Raw genomic sequence first — 16,559 nt, forward strand, 5'->3', positions numbered from 1 at the left:
AGGCTGGGGGTGTGGCCTAGCCTGGGGTGCACACCAGAGCTGAAGGCCCAAGGCAGACCTACTGGCCAGACATGTCTGGGAACCAAGCATCATTGAGTGTTGCCAGCTACAAGTCTGCAAGAGTCAGGAAGCAGAACTCTTAAGTCAGGAGACCAGGAAACCAGGCATCAGATCTCAAAGAGTCTGGGCAGGGGTGTGGGACTCTAGCAGCGAGAAAGGATTTTGACTTGGGAGAGAAGACTGGCTGACCTGGGAATGTGGAAATATTCACCAAGTGCTGGCCTCAAGGCCCGAGTTAACAGGTGGAGGCCCATTGACTGCAAGCACCGGTGGGCTAGGGCAGGGTGGACGGTGTGGGAGGCAGTTCCTGGGAGCTACGCCGGAACCCCTGCCCTGAGTGTTCATCAGCGTGAAGGACGGCAAGCAGCAGCATACACACGCACGTTTAATTAGGAGCACGGTTCACCCCTCTTCTGAGGCACTTACTAGCTTGGGAGAGTTGATGGACCCCTCTAAGTCTCAGTTTCCTCATCCTTAAAAGAGGGATAATGACACCTACCTCATAGGGTAATTGCAATTGTGTGAACTAAATCACATAATGGGTGTTAAAGTGCCTAGCACTCCGCCTGGCCTTATTAAGAGTGCTTAACAAAAGCTAGGCATACTTACCAATTAAATATTTATCAAGTGCCTATTATAAAGCCAGACCCTGCACTTTGTATAAGAGATACAAAGATGAAAAGATCTGGACACTGCCCTCGAAAAGCTTAGAAGTAAAGAGGTTAGACAGAGGCTCCAACTTCACACTGGCACTTAGAGTGAGATCATGATCCCCATGGGGGCAGGTACAAGTGCAGCAGAGGGAGATGAGGGAAAGAGCGCTCCAGTTCACCTTAAGAAATCAGGGAAAGCTACCAGAAGGAGGCAGCGCATGAGTTGCACCTGGAAAGATGAACAGGCGTTTTCCAGGCAGACAAGCCGAGAGACAGGAACACAGGCAGAGGAAGTAGCAAGTGGAAAGATGCAAAGCCATGAGAAACCCGCTGCGCCCTGGGAGTTAGAACAATGAACTTCAGTGTTGCTGTAGCATAAAGACGAGGAGTGGGACTGGACTGACAGAAACCAGATCCCACAGGATCTTTTGTGCTGAAGAATTGAGATGTTACCCTGAGAGCGATGGGAAGCCACTGGAGAAGTTGAAGTGAAGAACTGAAGGACAAGATTTGTCTCATGACAATATCTCTCTTGGGCTTCCCTGGTGGCGCAGTGGTTGAGAATCTGCCGGCCAATGCAGGGGACACGGGTTCGAGCCCTGGTCTGGGAAGATCCCACATGCCGCGGAGCAACTAGGCCCGTGAGCCACAACTACTGAGCCTGCGCGTCTGGAGCCTGTGCTCCGCAACAAGAGAGGCCGCGATAGTGAGAGGCCCACGCACCGCGATGAAGAGCGGCCCCCGCTCGCCACAACTAGAGAAAGCCCTCGCACAGAAACAAAGACCCAACACAGCCAATAAATAAATAAATAAATATTTAAAAAAAAAAAAAAAGTGAGTGCTGCATGTTACATGATTTCATTGATATGAAATACACAAAATTGGCAAATCCATAGAGACAGAAACTAGATTAGTGTTTGCCTAGGGCTGTTGGGGGAAGTTGGAGAGAAGTAGGGAATGATCTCTAGTAGTTATGGGGTTTCTTTTTAGAGTAATGAAAATGCTCTAAAATTGACCGTAAGAATGGTTGCAAATATTTGTGAATATACTAAAAACCATTGATTTGTATACACTTTAAATGGGTGAATTGTACGGTATGTGCATTATATCAATAACTCACTAAACTTGTTATTTCTTCTTTAAAGGTTAGAAAGAAGGTAAATCATGAGAATCCTTCCTGTTGTACTTTTATAACCACACCCACCTTCTTCCCACCCTTCCCTATCCTCATTTCTATTCAGTGGCAATCGCTAGTCTGCCCTCTATTTCTAAAATGTTGCTACTTGAAAAATGTTACATAAATGGAACCATACACCATGTGACCTTTTGGGATTGACTTTTTTCACTCAACATACTTTCTTGGAGATTCATCCAAGTTGTTGCATGTATCAATAGTTTGTTCCTTTCTATGTATTACCCTTGGTATGGGGGTACCATAATTTGTTTAACCATTCACCTGTTGAAAGACATCTGGGATGGTTCCAGTTTGGGGCTGTTAGAAATAAAGCTTCCATGAACATTCACGTAAAAAAAAAAAAAAAGAAAAAGAAGAAGCGAGCGCTGGACTAAGACAGGAGGGGGTGGGGACGGGGTGTAGAGCAGAGGGGATGCTGAAGAGGTTGAATCGGCAGGACTGGGCGACTGATTGGATGTTGGGGATGAGGAGGAGGCCCTGGGGAAATGCTGACACCCTCCCCCAAGGTAGGGGGCTACAGAAAAGTGAGCAGATTCAAAGGGAGAGAGAGTCCCGCTCAGGAGTCCTGCTTTATCTCAGAGAACTTCAGGTGGAATTCGGAAGAGAGACCTTGACTGGAAGTGCAGATGCAGGGTCAGGGGCCTGAGGGTGTAGTGTAGCCAGAAGTGTATGGGGAGTGTGTAGAGTGAGAAAGGAAGGCATGGAAACCCCACCAACATGTATGGATCTAGTTGGGGGGGAAGGCAGCAGGGGGCACAGAAGACACTAAACAGAATCCTCCAGAGTAGTGGCAAGAGAGTCAGGAAAGAGCAGTACCCCACAAGCCAAAGGAGCAAAGCACGTTAAGACTGAAAGGTCGATGGTATCAAATAACCACTGACAAGTCCAGTAAGAGAAAGACTGAGGAGCGCCTACTGGTGGTGACTTGGGGGAGTGCACTCTGGGTTGAGGAGTGAGTGTGAGGTGAAGCAAGCGATGACAGGTCACTCTTTTGAGAAGCTTGATCAAGAGGGAAGATGTGTGGCGTCATAGCTAGAGAGGGACTGCGGGTACAAGGTAGGTTTAATTTTCATTTTTTAACATGGGAAGGACTTGAGGAAGTATATACGCTAAGGAGAGGTGGAGTTTGAAGATTCAGGGGGAAAAGAGGAGGAAATGGGATGGAGGACAGAGGAAAAAATAGGATCCCAATCACAGGATCCTGTGCCTGAAACACTCCCTCTTATCTCCAATCAGGTTCCCCAGGAAACAGACTTTGAGATTTTCTTGGAGAATTACAGGGGCAGGAGGGGTGGGGGAGGGAGGATCTTAAGGACAACACCTGCTGAGTGAGGGAGCCAGGAGGCAGGCGTGGCAGACAGGAGCCGAAGGCGATGCAGGTAGCAGAGCATCCTACGTGAGGAGGGGGGGCGCAGAGGCAGGCAGGTTTGCAGAGAGTGACAGGCATGGAGGAAACTGTCCTGATGGACTCTCCCCTTTTCTTTGCAAAACAGAAAATTGTTGAGAAAGAGAGCTTGAGGTCTTGAGAAGACCCCAAGAGTGGTGAAGGTCTGGAATGGCTGTGGAGACTCACCTGATGGGGTCTCTGTGTACTCTCTCGGGTGCAACAGAGATCAGATACCATAAATCTGTGGTGACACCATCTCCTGGGCTGGGTGATTTTCCGTAGTAAGGCTCAGAATCCCAGAAGTACAAGCAGAAGGGGAGCTGGGGGTGAGATGAATTGAGGTATGTTTCTGGGTTTTTGGTGTGCTCCCCAGGTAGGCCTGGGGGAGGAGCCTGCAGGTCATGCCTCTACTTGAAGCTTCCTTCCATCTCTCGGGGTAGCTGTTTATTTTGTTTTGGCCAACTCACCAATCCAAGAGTTGAAAAAAAACCAGACTACATATCAAACCATTCCCAGAGTCAAACATTAGGATAACTTAGAGGTCAGTGAGTCAGATACATGTGGATTACATTTTCTTCTAATGACACGCTTGGTTAGAAAATCCTAGTTTGGGATTTGGGAGTGATGGGTGTTGTTTGGGACACCCATATAATTATGAAGGGGTAAAATGTACGTCCGTGTCCCAGTCGTTGAACACTGACAAGGTCTGAACACCTTCGTTCAAGACTGCGTAAATTCCCATGTCTGCAGACCACTGGAAACTTCTAGGAAACCTCTCATGGGGCCAGCCTGGGGTAAAAGAGGCCCCATATGGCTGGCTTCTGCTACCCTCACCCATCCTTCTGTTTAAGTGGGGTGACCCTGAGGCCACAAGGCAAATGCCAAAATGGGCTCAAGAACAGTAAAATCAAGGTAAGTGCAAACTACTTTAGGGTTAATAAGCCCCAAAAGGAGGATCCCCAGGTTAGGTGAGGTGCTTTTCTGGAATCAACGAGTTTGAGGTGAGTGTGGAGAAGACGAAGTGAGCGTTTTGTCAGGGACAAGACCATCAAGAGACGCCAAGTCCTCAGTCCGGCTCTGTGACCTTAAGGAGGTCACTAAGTTTTCTGTCCCTTCGGGCTTTTGGTGCCTCCCCTGAAGAAATAAAGGTTTGGAATGGATTCAAACCTTAGGGTCCTTTCCGATCTTACTTCTCCAGTTCTCTATCCTTTATGCCTCAATTTAAACTCATCCTTTTCTGCCTCTTCCATACGAATCTTTCTTCTTCCCAAGGGGCATGAGGGCGTTTGGTGAGCTACACAGTCTTGGCCTTGTCTTCCTGTCTCTTGCTGAAACTTCAATCAGTTCTCTAAGATATCATCCATCCACGCGTTCATTCATCCATTCATTCATCAAAAGTTCAATGACACCAGTTTCCATCCACCACTCTAGCTAGAGCTGGGCGATTGACACATGGCAACCTCCTGGGGAAGAAAACAAGAAGTCCACCTGGGCCATCGGATTAGGGTTAGACTATGTTCAATTAGACCAGGTTAGGTTAGGTTAGGGACTGGCCCACTCGGACCCCAAACTTCTTCCTACACAGCCATGTAACGGAGAAGTCTCTTTTTCTAGCCCTCAGGTCCCCTGCTCTTACCTCAAGGAATAAACGTCCCCATTCTTGACCCCCTAGTGAGGATGGAGAGGGAAAAGACTTAGGCAAGGGCGGTGAGGCTTTGTGTCAGGTGGCAGTAGCTGGCAGCTCTCCGGGGCTTGATCTCAAGGCCACATTCCCTCAAAGGAATGATGGTGGGAGGGGAGCCAGCAAGAGATCCTGGAAATGGGATGCCGGAGCTTTCAGGATGGACGGGGTGCCACAACAGCTGTCCTACAGATGGGGAAGAGCATTTGAACCTTGAGTTTACATTTCTAGAAAAACTCCCCCGCCCCCTCTCCTTCTCAGCTCACTCCCTTGCTGTATTAAGGGGCTTTTGTGAGGTTTAGAAAAATAAACAGAATCTGACCATAACTGTCTGAAAGTGCTAAATTACCGAGGAAGACATAACAGATTAGCTGTGCAAATGAGGCCTGGGTGGGAGATGGCCGGCACACTGGGGAGCTGAGAATCACCCACGAGATCGGTGGTTTCCTACTCCCCGCCCTCCGCTGGGGTGAGCTGACCGTGGTGAAGCTTGTGACTTCTCTGGTGACACTGAAGGCTGAGTCCAATTGTCTACAGAGATGAGCTTTAGGAAAGGGGCCCATCCACCCTAAAAGCAGCCACACCCTCAGGCTTGAAAAGATCTGGCTAATGCCATCTAGTCTATTCTCGCCTTTCCGGGAGGATGGTGCCTCACTCGTCCTGGTTGGAGGTGAAGCTTTTCTGTTTAAGAGGCGACTTTCATGGTCTTCCCCTAGAACCTGTTGGAGTGGGTGTGTGGGGGGTAATGATTCAAAAGTCTTGCCGTGTTAGAGTTGAAAGGCATCTTAGAACACTGGTCCAACCCTTCACTTTACAAAGGAGTAAACAGGCTCACGGAGAGGAAGCCACTTGCCCGAGGTCCCTCAGCTGGTGAGTGACAGAGCCGGCACTGGAACCCAGGTCTCCTCAACCCCAAGAGAGATGCACTTTGTGCAACAGCCGACTTCAAGCCTCCCAGCTAACTTCCCAATTCCTGTTTCCTTCAAAAATCCTGTCCCTTCCGTAGTTGTCCCTGAGTTCTGCTCCATGAATTCGTGTACTTTTGGCCAGTCTGCCGATATAGCTTCTATAGTTTCGAGCCCCAAGACTTAAAAGTGCAAGTCAGCCTGCATTTATGGAGCCCCTCCTGTTTGCCAAGCGCAGCATTAAGCACCAGGGACACCAAGATGAATAAGGCATAGTCGCTCCCCTTAGAGATTTACACTCGGCCAGCAAGGGAGCATCTGGAGTTCTTTCTACAAATAACCTGAACTCCCCCTCTAAGTATTTCCTCCCCCTAAACCTTCAGGAGGTACACAGGGTGGGTTAGGAAGTAGAGGTTACCTGGTCAGGCTGCCACCTGTAAGGTGCTCTTCTGGTTCCGGAGGAGAGAAATCCCACTTCCCCACACTTCAAGATATATGAGAAAGAGAGGTTTCTAGTTTTCTAATGGATTTAGAGTCAGAGATCCTGGATTTGAATCATAGCTCTACCTTTCACCAGCTACTAGCCTGTAAGCAAATTATCTAACCTTTTTGAACCTCAGCTTCTTCTGAACCAAGGATTATGAAACCCACCTTATAAGACTGTTACGCAAATCAAATCAAACAAGTAACTTCCCCAGCCCCATGCCTGGCACACAGGGAACCTCACTAATGCTACTCTCCTTCCTTTCTCCCGAGCCCTGGCCTCTATGGCGGTGTGCCACCCCCGGCATGATGCCTTCTGAAGGGTTTCAAGGCTTTTTTTTTTGAGAAGCTCACTGTTGATTCCCTCCCAGGCACGAGAAGGGGTTGACGTCCACCTTCTTCCTTCTCAGAGTGACTTTCCACCTCATGTCTGCCCAACTTAGACACTCAGACCCTCTCTCAACACGGCACCCCTTCCTGCTGGCCACACTCCCTCACTTGAGTCCGGCGTTGCAAAGGAATGCGCCGCCCTGATCTAAGTCACAATTCTGTTTTGAAGATGTAAAAATGAAGAGAAGGCATGTGGGAGACGCATTCCCCCAAAGAGACAACTCTCTCCTCCTTGATGTGTCACGGAAGACACACAGGATTTAAGTCAGAAGACACGTGTTGGACACCCAGCTCTTCACTAATTGTCTGTGTGACTCTAGTCCACTGAGCCTTGGTTTCCTTATCTGTAAAAGGGGAATACAAAAGCTGATTTATTTAGTTGTTGTGAAGATTAAATTTGAAAAGACATATGAACAATCATAACAAAAAGGAAAGTACCGCATTGATATTACTATTATTTTTACCCTCCTGTTCCCCTCACACATCTCAAGGAAGGACAGTCCTGGGTGAGGAAAGGCAGTTTGCTTCTTGCAAAGCCTCCGAGTCCCACCTCTCCCTCTCCAATCAGAAAGAGCAAACTCCTCCTCTCTCCGCCTGAGCTGGGGGAGGTAAGGGTGGATCCCAGAGTGGGGAGCCCAGAGCTGTCTCCTTCTCCATCTGTCTACAGGGGAGTGCTGTTGGCAAGGAGCAACTTTCCAAGTGCCAGAGGTGAAATCCATCACCAGGGCCCTGAACTGAGATAAGATAGAGGAACGTAAATCAAGGCTCCCTGAGATAAGAAGGCAGCCTGGGACCTAAAAAATGCAGCTCTCCTGCCAGCTGCCCACTTCGACGAAGTTGCAAAGCAGAGGGCTGTGCTAGGCGGGGAAGAAACCCAGACCCAGGGCCCCTCTTAGAAAAGAAGGAGGAATCCCAACCTTCTCTCTCCCTCTTATCAAGTCCCAGCCAGAGAGGAGGAAGAGGCATATTTACTGAGTCCCTCTCAGCAAAAAAACAAAACAAAACAAAAACAAAAACAAAACTGTGAGGCCATCCACTGGCATCAGAGATTAAGGGCAAAGGTTTGGGGGTCAGGCAGCCTGGGTTCAAATCCTGATTCTTCCTGTGTCATCTTGAACGATCTACGTCATCTCTGTGAGCATCAGTTTTCAACAGGGATGAAAACTGACGCTCTGTAATGCTACTTTACTGAATGGTTTTGAAGACTAAATATGATCCTTTTTGTAGAGCATTAGTAGTAAAATGTCTGGCACATAGAAAGTGCTTAATCAATAGTAGCTATAGCTATGCATCATATAGTTATATATAAGACTGGTTGTGATCGAGGAAACCAACACCTCACTAACTGACTGTTTATCTCATTAATATAGTCATCTTTTTCTAATTCTCTGAATGATATTCCCAAGAAACAAGTCTGGTTGAGTGTTATTGAGGAATGGACCATCACCTTGCCAACGCTCCCCAGGGTTTGACACGAGTGTCACCATATGTAAAGAGCTCCTTCTCCCCCACCTCTCCCCCCTAAATATGTGTGTTTAAGTACATGTGTGACAGAAAATCGTTAACAGACACCTAGACGCCTAAGACAGGGCTCCAGGGAAGGAAGTGGCTGAGAGAGACCTGGGAGGAGAGTGAATACAGTGGGTTCCCTACTTGAGAACGAGTTCCGTTCCAAGACCGCGTTCGTAAGTCCAACAAAGTTAGCCTAGGTACCCAACTAACACAATCGGCTATATAGTACTGTACTATAATAGGTTTATAATACTTTTCACACAAATAATAACATAAAAAACACAAAAAATAAAGAAAACTTTTTTTTTTTTTGCCACACCGTGTGGCATGTGGAAACTTTGTTCCCCGACCAGGGATCAAACCCACGGCCCCTGCCCTGGAAGCGTGGAGTCTTAACCACTGGATCACCAGGGAAGTACCAAACACTTTCAATCTTACAGTACAGTACCTTGAAAAGTACAGTAGTACGGTACAACAGCTGGCATCCAGGGGCTGGCATCAAGTGAACAGGCAAGAAGAGTTGCTGACTGGTGGAGGGAGAGGAGGTGGGAGACGGCAGAGCTGAAGGATCGTCAGCAATAGGAGATGGAGGGCAAGCTGCAATTTCATTCACGCCTGATGTCGATGGAACGCGTGTTCGCATCTTTGAAAGTTCGCAACTTGAAGGTTCATCTGTAGGGGACTTACTGTAATGACCTAGGCAGGCGCCCACACAGGCAGAGGGCTCATTTCTGCCTCAGAAAGAGGCCCTCATATCCTTAGCCATCCTCTCAGCCATGTGGTCATCTTTCCCTCCTTGGTTATCAATCAAGGCATAACTACTTAATTTGTGCCTGGGTTTGGAGGATGGTGGGAGAAGTTGCTACCTTGGTTCCTGATCTAAAGGTGCCAATCTGACTCGAGAAGGAGCTGACAAACTTGAGATGTTTCAGGGAGTCAGGGAACCCAGGCTCAGTCCCGCAGAAGCCCGTGATAGAGTTTAGCTGGGTTCATGGGGGAGCGGGGACTGGGCAAGTACTGGAGGGCCCTGAAAGGTGGGCAGAAGCATGTGGATGGACTGACACAGTCAGCCAAGGGGACCCTTTATGGTTTCTTGAGCAAGGAAATTGCACAATGGATGTGGTGTGTGGGGTGAGGCGGACTGACAGACCGTGTAGGAAAGTAAGAGTGTGGGACCTAAGTTCAAGGCTTGGGTCAGCCACTTAATAGCTGTATGGGTGACACCGGCGAGTTATCTGACCTCTCTCTTGGGTTTCCCATTTGCAAAAACAAAGCCTAGCTTCCAGGTTTGCCGTGAAGCTACCAGGTGACATATGTAAGGCCACTTGCTACAAATGTATGGGTTACGATGACTGAAATGGGTGTGGGGACGATGAGCCCTGCAGGAAGGGGGACTAGCTGGGGGCAGGCGGGCAGGGACAAGGGCAGGGATGGGAGTGGGGAGTTTTGGAATCGACTTCCTCCTGCTGCCCTTCCTCCTGCTGCCCTCCTCTGCTGCGGGCCAGGTAGAAAGCGTCCCATCCTGTGGACTTGAACCCTGTCTTGGGCTAAAACTGACCGTAAGAGGCAGACAGCTGAGCAGATCAGGGAGTGACAGAACATGAGTGGATGTACAAATAGACAAGATGAACGATTCCCATTGTATACACAAGAGGCTTTGCTAACACTCAGCCAATTAGAAAACTAATCTAAACAGCCACCGGCTTCCAGTCTCTTCAGAGCTCCTTCAAACAGCTGTTTAGTCTGCACTTGCTGCGGCTCCCAGCAAGTGCCCTGGGTCTGCTCCTGGGTCCGGTTCCCCACTTGAGCCTCAAGGGCTCCTCAAGAGCAAAGGATCGTGTTTTTTCCACCCCCTGGACTCCCTCTAGGGTCCCACTGCTGTTTGAGCTGTGCTCCTGTGTCCCCATCTCTGAAAGCCCTGCCCGGTGCCCCAAATACAGGGACCAGTCTAGCCCTGCCCATGTTATATATTGCCTTTCATCTGGGAGACAGGGAATGACGGGGTAGGAACAAAGGCTTTGAAGTCTGACAAATTTGAGTCCAAAATCTCCTAGATCTCTCACTGCCGTGATCTCTGAGGCTCTGTTCCCTCACCTAGAGAGGAGATAGTAATTGTACCTCCTAAATAGGGATTAAAAGCAAGCATATATAAAAGAACCTAGCACAGTTCCTGGCACACTATAAGCGCTTATAAGTACACTACATTTGCCATTACTGTTATAACTGTCATTATTGTTGACTCTGAGTTGCCTGAGGGCAGGAAACCATTGGACTTCGGTGTCAGGCAGACTCTCAGATGGTCCTGGACAATCCCTGTGTGTCCTGGTATTCACAGCCTTGTGTAATCCCCTCCCTTGAGCCTGGGAGGGCCCTGTAACTTGCTTCTAACCAATACCATATGGCAAAGGTGATGCAACGTCACTTCTGTCATTAGGTTACATGAAGTTGTGACTTCCGACTTGCTAGGCAGCTCTGTTGCTTCCAGCTTGTGCGCTGCTGGAGAAGCCCTAAGGCGACGGCTGAGGGCAGCCTCTGGCTGAGGACAAGCTGGCAGCTGAGGCCCTCAATCCAACAACCCTCAACGAACTGAATTCTGCCTGCTATCACGTGAGCTTGGAAAGGGATCCTTCCCCAGCTGAGCCTTCAGACGACACTCCAGCCCTGGTCAAAGCTGTGCTCAGACTCCTGGCCCACAGAAACCATGAGATAACGGGTATTCTTTTAAGCCACTGAGTTGTATGGTAATTTGTTGCACAGAAATAAATAACTAATATAATTTCTTTGTGTTTCTAGCACAGCACTTGGCACAGAGTAGCAGTCAAGTGTGGACTGAGTGGATGGATGAATGAATAATGGTTACAGGTAAACTCATCAGGATCTGAGAAAGGTCTGGCTGGGCTAGACCCAAAAAGTGGGCTCTTCCCCAGACCTGCTACCTATATCTTTTGTTCCTTTCTCTCCCTCACCTATGACCCGAGGTCCCTCTTCCGGTCTCCAGTCCTCGGGACCTTTCCCTGCTTCTAGTTCCTGCGTTTAGTAATTCTCTCTGAATTTTTATTTTCTTCCTTAAAAAACAAAAACAAAAAACAATCCAGCTCCCTCTAAAATATCTGACCCTGGTGAACTGAATCATTTCTGATGGAAAGCAGTCTTGTCCAGAAGCCTCTTACCCACCCTGCTTAGGAATGCGGTTGCTGCAGATATTAAAACAGACCTGCAGACGTCTGCAATGAGTGGGGAGCTCGTGCCAGGAATGACCTCAGCCTGAATAGCAGGGCTTTTACCTGTGAAAAGCTGCTGCTCTGGTCTGGACCACAACAAGACCCTCCCTTCTCCAAACTCTTCCCCTTCAAGGTACCCCATGCTGCTCCCCTAGTTTAAGGCCTGAGCCATAACTTCCTGCCCAAGGCTGCTACAAAATCAGGAGGGCGGTGCCATCAGGACCGCTAGAGAGGATGCTGTGGGTCCCTTTGTCCAAGCGGCTCCAAGTGGCTTTGGCTGAAGCATGTGACCTCATGGCTGGCAGCCCCCCTTTCCTCTTCTCTCCTCCTGACTCCACTCTTCCCCTCCAGACAGCCGAGAGGGACCCTGTTCAGGTGGAGAGGTATCAGGCTTTATTCCTCTGCAAGAGGCACCCTCTCAGGGAAGGTCAGGACTCTTGGGGCAGAAGCCAGAGACTGGAAACCCTCATTCTGAAGGCTCCTCCCTGTGTAGCTGTGTAGCTGAACTCCCACCCGGGCCTTGAATTTTGCCCTAATTCAGCTCCTGCTGCTGAATCTGGACACGTCCAAGATGAAGCAGAAACCCTCGTCAATGATCGGATTTCCCTCTTCTGCTGAGAAGCTCCGAGAACTAGGAGAATCCCAACTATAACTCTTCCAACCTGCAAACTCAGCAGTCTAGTCCTTGACAGTCCCGATAATCATGATAACAACTAATATTTGCCTAACCCATTCCCCTATGCTAGGTACATCTATATATGCTATTTCTCACAAGAACCCTGCAGTATTTTAGCTCCATTTAACAGCTGAATGAACTGTGGCTCAGAAAGACTGTCATGTTTTCCCAGTTAAATCGTGGACAAGACTAGGAATCTAAACCACGGTCTGTTGACTCAGAGCCCCGTGCTCTTCCCACTGCTGGGCTCACCTCGCCCTGCCCCCATCTGTAATGCTCATTCGCCTCTAATTTTGCATCTCATTTGTGCGTTGATCACTTTATGGTGAAATGGACGCACTGTATTGCCCAATTCCTGCCCCTTTCACCTTAATCTTGGCCTATGCCAGCCTCTAGAAAGCTGGATTGAGTGGCTTCATCCAAAGTAGCATTGGACTGATCCCTGGCCTTCAAATCTAGAGACCCGGGTTCGAAATTCTGCCACTGACACTAATGAGGGGTGTGACTTTGAGTGGGTCGCTTCACTTTTCTAGGTATTATAATGTGAAAGTCACAAATTGGATGCGCTTTGAGGTCACTTCTTGCTCTGAAACTGTATGTTCTTTGACTCAGTTTCACGTTGGCCTCCCTCTCAGGGAGGGACAGTTTCCCGAGTCACTGGGAAAATGACTCAGCCCGTTGCCATCTGGAGCTTGGGCTGGGAGTAGGGAGCACTTAGCCAGCTGCTCCAGAGACCACAGGAGGATGCTGTCCCCCAACTCCACCCCAGCTGGTCCCTCCACTCTTGGCTCCTTTTTCCAGCCTTCCATGACATCAATGTGATCTCTTTCAGGTTAGAATACAAGCTCTTAAAGGTCTCTGTCCTTGATTGTCATTGACCCATGACTACCTCCCAACCCGGGTACCACGTCAGACAAGCTGGCACTCCACTGATCTCACAGGATGTCTGTGAGCTTGGGATGAAGGTTATCCCAATCCCCGTGCTTGGGGAGACCCGGGGGCCCTGCAGCTGCTCCCAGCTGTCCAGCTGAACAATGCAGAGTCTGTCGGGTCTCCGGCTGAGCCTCTTTTAGAGGGTATTCGGGTTGCAGTGTTAACTGGAGGCATCTCAGCTGCTTCCTGCTCCTTGGGTCCCCACACAGATTCCTAAGCAAAGACAATCCGTCCAGCTCTGTGTCCAATCACAGCCCCAGAAGTTGGGGGTGGAGCGCTGAAGAGCTTCATCATCATCGCAGAGCAAGGAGACAAACTTCCTAGGCCGGAAGGGGCTCCCAGGGTCAAGCGCGCCCGGGTCTCTTCCTGCAGGCACAGAGGCAGAAGCGTGGCTCAGTTTCCAGAAATCTTTGGATGCTTCTGTGGCCTCCTAGGTCACTCTTTCAGAATCTAATCACTGACAACCACCCTCCCCAGAGTCAAACTATTTGCACAAACTACCTGTGCTACTGACACTGGTTCAACCTTCCACATCGGCAAGACGTAGCCTCCTGCCTGTCTCCCGAGCTCAGCTCTGCCCCTTCATTACCAAGCGCGGCAAATGCTGTCCCCCAAGCATGCCCACCTGCCCCCGTTTCCACAACACCCCTAGTCCTTCTCTGGGCTTCAGGTCTCGAGTGTAAGACTTATCTTCTCCCCAAAACTGCTGTGAGTGATACCAGGAGACTCTAGCTAGTCTGCTCATTCCCATGGTTCTTTCTCTGCTGCTTCCTCAATGCTAAGTGCTTACTTGATAATTTTTGCCAATGCACTCAGCTTCGCGGTATCTTCTCTCAGTTTTGTTTTCATGCTCATGTCAGTGTCTCTCCCACCCACTCATAAACCCGGAGCTCCTCTGGAGTACAGACCAGTTCTCCCCCTTCCCCTCTGAACTGTCGTCGGTGCTCACATTTCTGACTATTGACCCTCAGGAAGTTCCACCTGAGAGCTACCCTCTGACTACAGTTCAAGCCCATTTCCTGTTGGGTTGGGACCTGGAAATGTGACAAGGTTTTGGCTGGCTGCCCACAGACTGGCTGGTTCCCAAGGCCAATTTGGGGAGATGAAGGGGAAAATGACTCTTTTGACATAAATAGTGTTTCAGAATGCACCAGCGTGGAAACAATGGCCCTCCTGCACCCCATTCACGCTAACCCTCTTCCTCACGCCAAGCACCCTGGCCTGCCAAGACAGCCGTGCTCCTACGGCATCTTGGAGGGAATATTACTCAGGGCAGTTGGCCCCAGGGAAGTGTGGAAAGGAAGAGGCTGGGCAGGGGACACGCAGAGGACCAGCAAAGGCGAGACACAAGTCCAGCTCCACCCTCTGTTGCCTCCACAAACAGGGGTTTCTTTAGGGCTTGTCTTGAGTCTAAATGAAAAACAAGTTGGAGCAGAGATGAGGGGTAGGGTTTGCAGAGCAGAGTTTATAGGCGCTTGTGTGTTCTCAGTGGCTCCCTCCTCACACATTCCTCTGCATTTTTCCTTTTATTAACGTGGCGTCTTTCCCAGGCCACTTTATGGAACCGTGTGTGTTTTTACTTATGCCCTGATTGGGTTTGATCGCATCTCTCCCTCTGAAGAAGCTTCAGATCTGTTCAAGCCCTCCCCGCGGCCCCTGCAAGGACGCGCTGGTCACCATGGGATCCTGGGCTGACCTCTCCACCGAACACCAAGGGCTCCGCTGTGTTTTTGATGACACCGGGCACTTTCCCGCAGGAGGGTCACACCTCACTTGGACCCGAAATGATACAGCTCAGTCTGACGACTCACCCAAACCTGAAATGACTTCTGGCTCTAGCCCTAAAAATCAAATCTGCCCCAGACGAGGAAGAGGAAGATTTACCACAATGAAGATTTTCCAAGGAATGTGCTCTAAGCCCTGAAGGCCATTGCCAGAGAGCAGATCTGATAGAACACAGCTTTCCAAGGACCTGGTTTCAAAGCATGGCCCGCATTTCTGGACAAACTTAGGCGTGTTTATTTAAAAAGACACCTGTTAGTTTCAGGAACTCTGCTCTTCGCCTTTTCCTCTTTGGACCATCAGTTCCAAGAGGACCAAGACCAAGGTCTGAAGTTGACCTACTCTCTTTGAGCTCCGTTTTATCAATGTTTCCCCATAGTGGTCTCCTGGTGTCTGGAAGACATTCTGTTTTGCTGAGACCTGAAGCAGCAGGCAGGATAGCCAGCATGTGATCTTTGAACACTTACTTGCCCTCTCGGAGCTGCATTTTCTTCCTCTGTGAAATGAGGAGAGTAATGCATTCTCTGGAGGGTTGTGAGAATTAAATGAACTAATGTTTGTAAGAGGCCTGGCACTTTGGAGGCATTCAGTAAATGGTAGGGACTTCTGTTACGAAGGAGGTAGGGACCTCTTTCTGAGAATCTGCTTTTGTTCCCTAAACCCTCCCCTTATTCGTCCTGGCCATCTCCCGTCCCTCTCCCGTTGCAGCAGTCCTTCCTGAGATGTCTGTAGACAATATCAAACTCCCCGCTACGTTCTCAAGGGCAAGCATCTCCCAGTCCTTTGGGAAATGTAGTTCTGAGATGGTTTTCCTGTTGTCAGCAGGCTCTGGAAGAGACATTAGCCCAACAAGGCTTGATGTGGGAATCTTTCACAGGTACCACTCATCTGGCTGGCAGAGGTAGCTTTGCTGCAAGATATAGCTCTGTCTTCCAGATGGGAGGGTGCCAGGGAGTCCTGAGGTGGGACTGGTCTCTCTCTGCTTGGAGCCACTGTGGGGCATACTCTCGGGTCTGTCAGCCTCTTCCAAACCCCCAAGTCCTTGAACCAACTTAGATGGAGCTGATTGTATCTTTGTCCCTCAAATCCACATTCCAGCAATCAGCTGACCATCTTCCCATCTCTCCACCACCCCCGCCTTCCCCAACACACACACACACACACACACACACACACACACACACACACACACACACACACTGGTATTTCCAGGGGAGAGGAGAGTAATACTGGGTAACAGCAGAGGATACACTGGATGTTTCTCCACCAGGTAGAGTTATATTCATTCCAACATTCTCTGGGAGGTGAAACAGGATACAGAGGGCTTCTCAGATGAGGGTCCTCACAACAGAGGAGCTTTTTCGCTGAAGGAAGTTGGGGGAGGGAGTAGGGGCCTGTGGCCTTGTTCTCCTCTCCTGGTAACCTGACACTGCCAGGCAGGGGTCCCTAATGCTCCACTCCCAGAGTCCCGCCTCTGCCTTGACAGGGTGGGAATGCACCTAGCCCATTGACAGCTGTGGTCCAGCCTCATTTGAGTCAGGCTTGTTTGGGGACTTTTATGCTAAAATGCTCCCTTCCTCATCACTTCTGGTCAAAGCGCTTTGGGTCACAAGGGGCAGAAACCCATTCACATATAAAAAGTGGATAAAGGGACAGCTATTGGAGGACAAAGAGATTCCAA

At 49.4% G+C, this 16,559-nt stretch overlaps 1 long non-coding RNA gene across 2 annotated transcripts in view; it reads right to left on the reverse strand.

Annotated features, from left to right (window-relative positions):
- Nucleotides 1-4,949: 4,949 nt before the first annotated feature.
- LOC309604995 overlaps nucleotides 4,950-16,559 on the reverse strand; it is a 32,539-nt gene continuing 20,929 nt past the window's right edge. For both annotated transcript variants that reach the window (XR_014231204.1, XR_014231205.1), the window contains one exon: nucleotides 4,950-13,462. This is a non-coding gene — a long non-coding RNA (uncharacterized lncRNA). The remainder of the gene's footprint in view (nucleotides 13,463-16,559) is intronic.

The sequence above is a fragment of the Balaenoptera borealis genome, assembly GCF_965194805.1.
Source record: "Balaenoptera borealis genome assembly, chromosome: 11".
NCBI classification, from domain to species: Eukaryota; Metazoa; Chordata; class Mammalia; order Artiodactyla; family Balaenopteridae; genus Balaenoptera; species Balaenoptera borealis.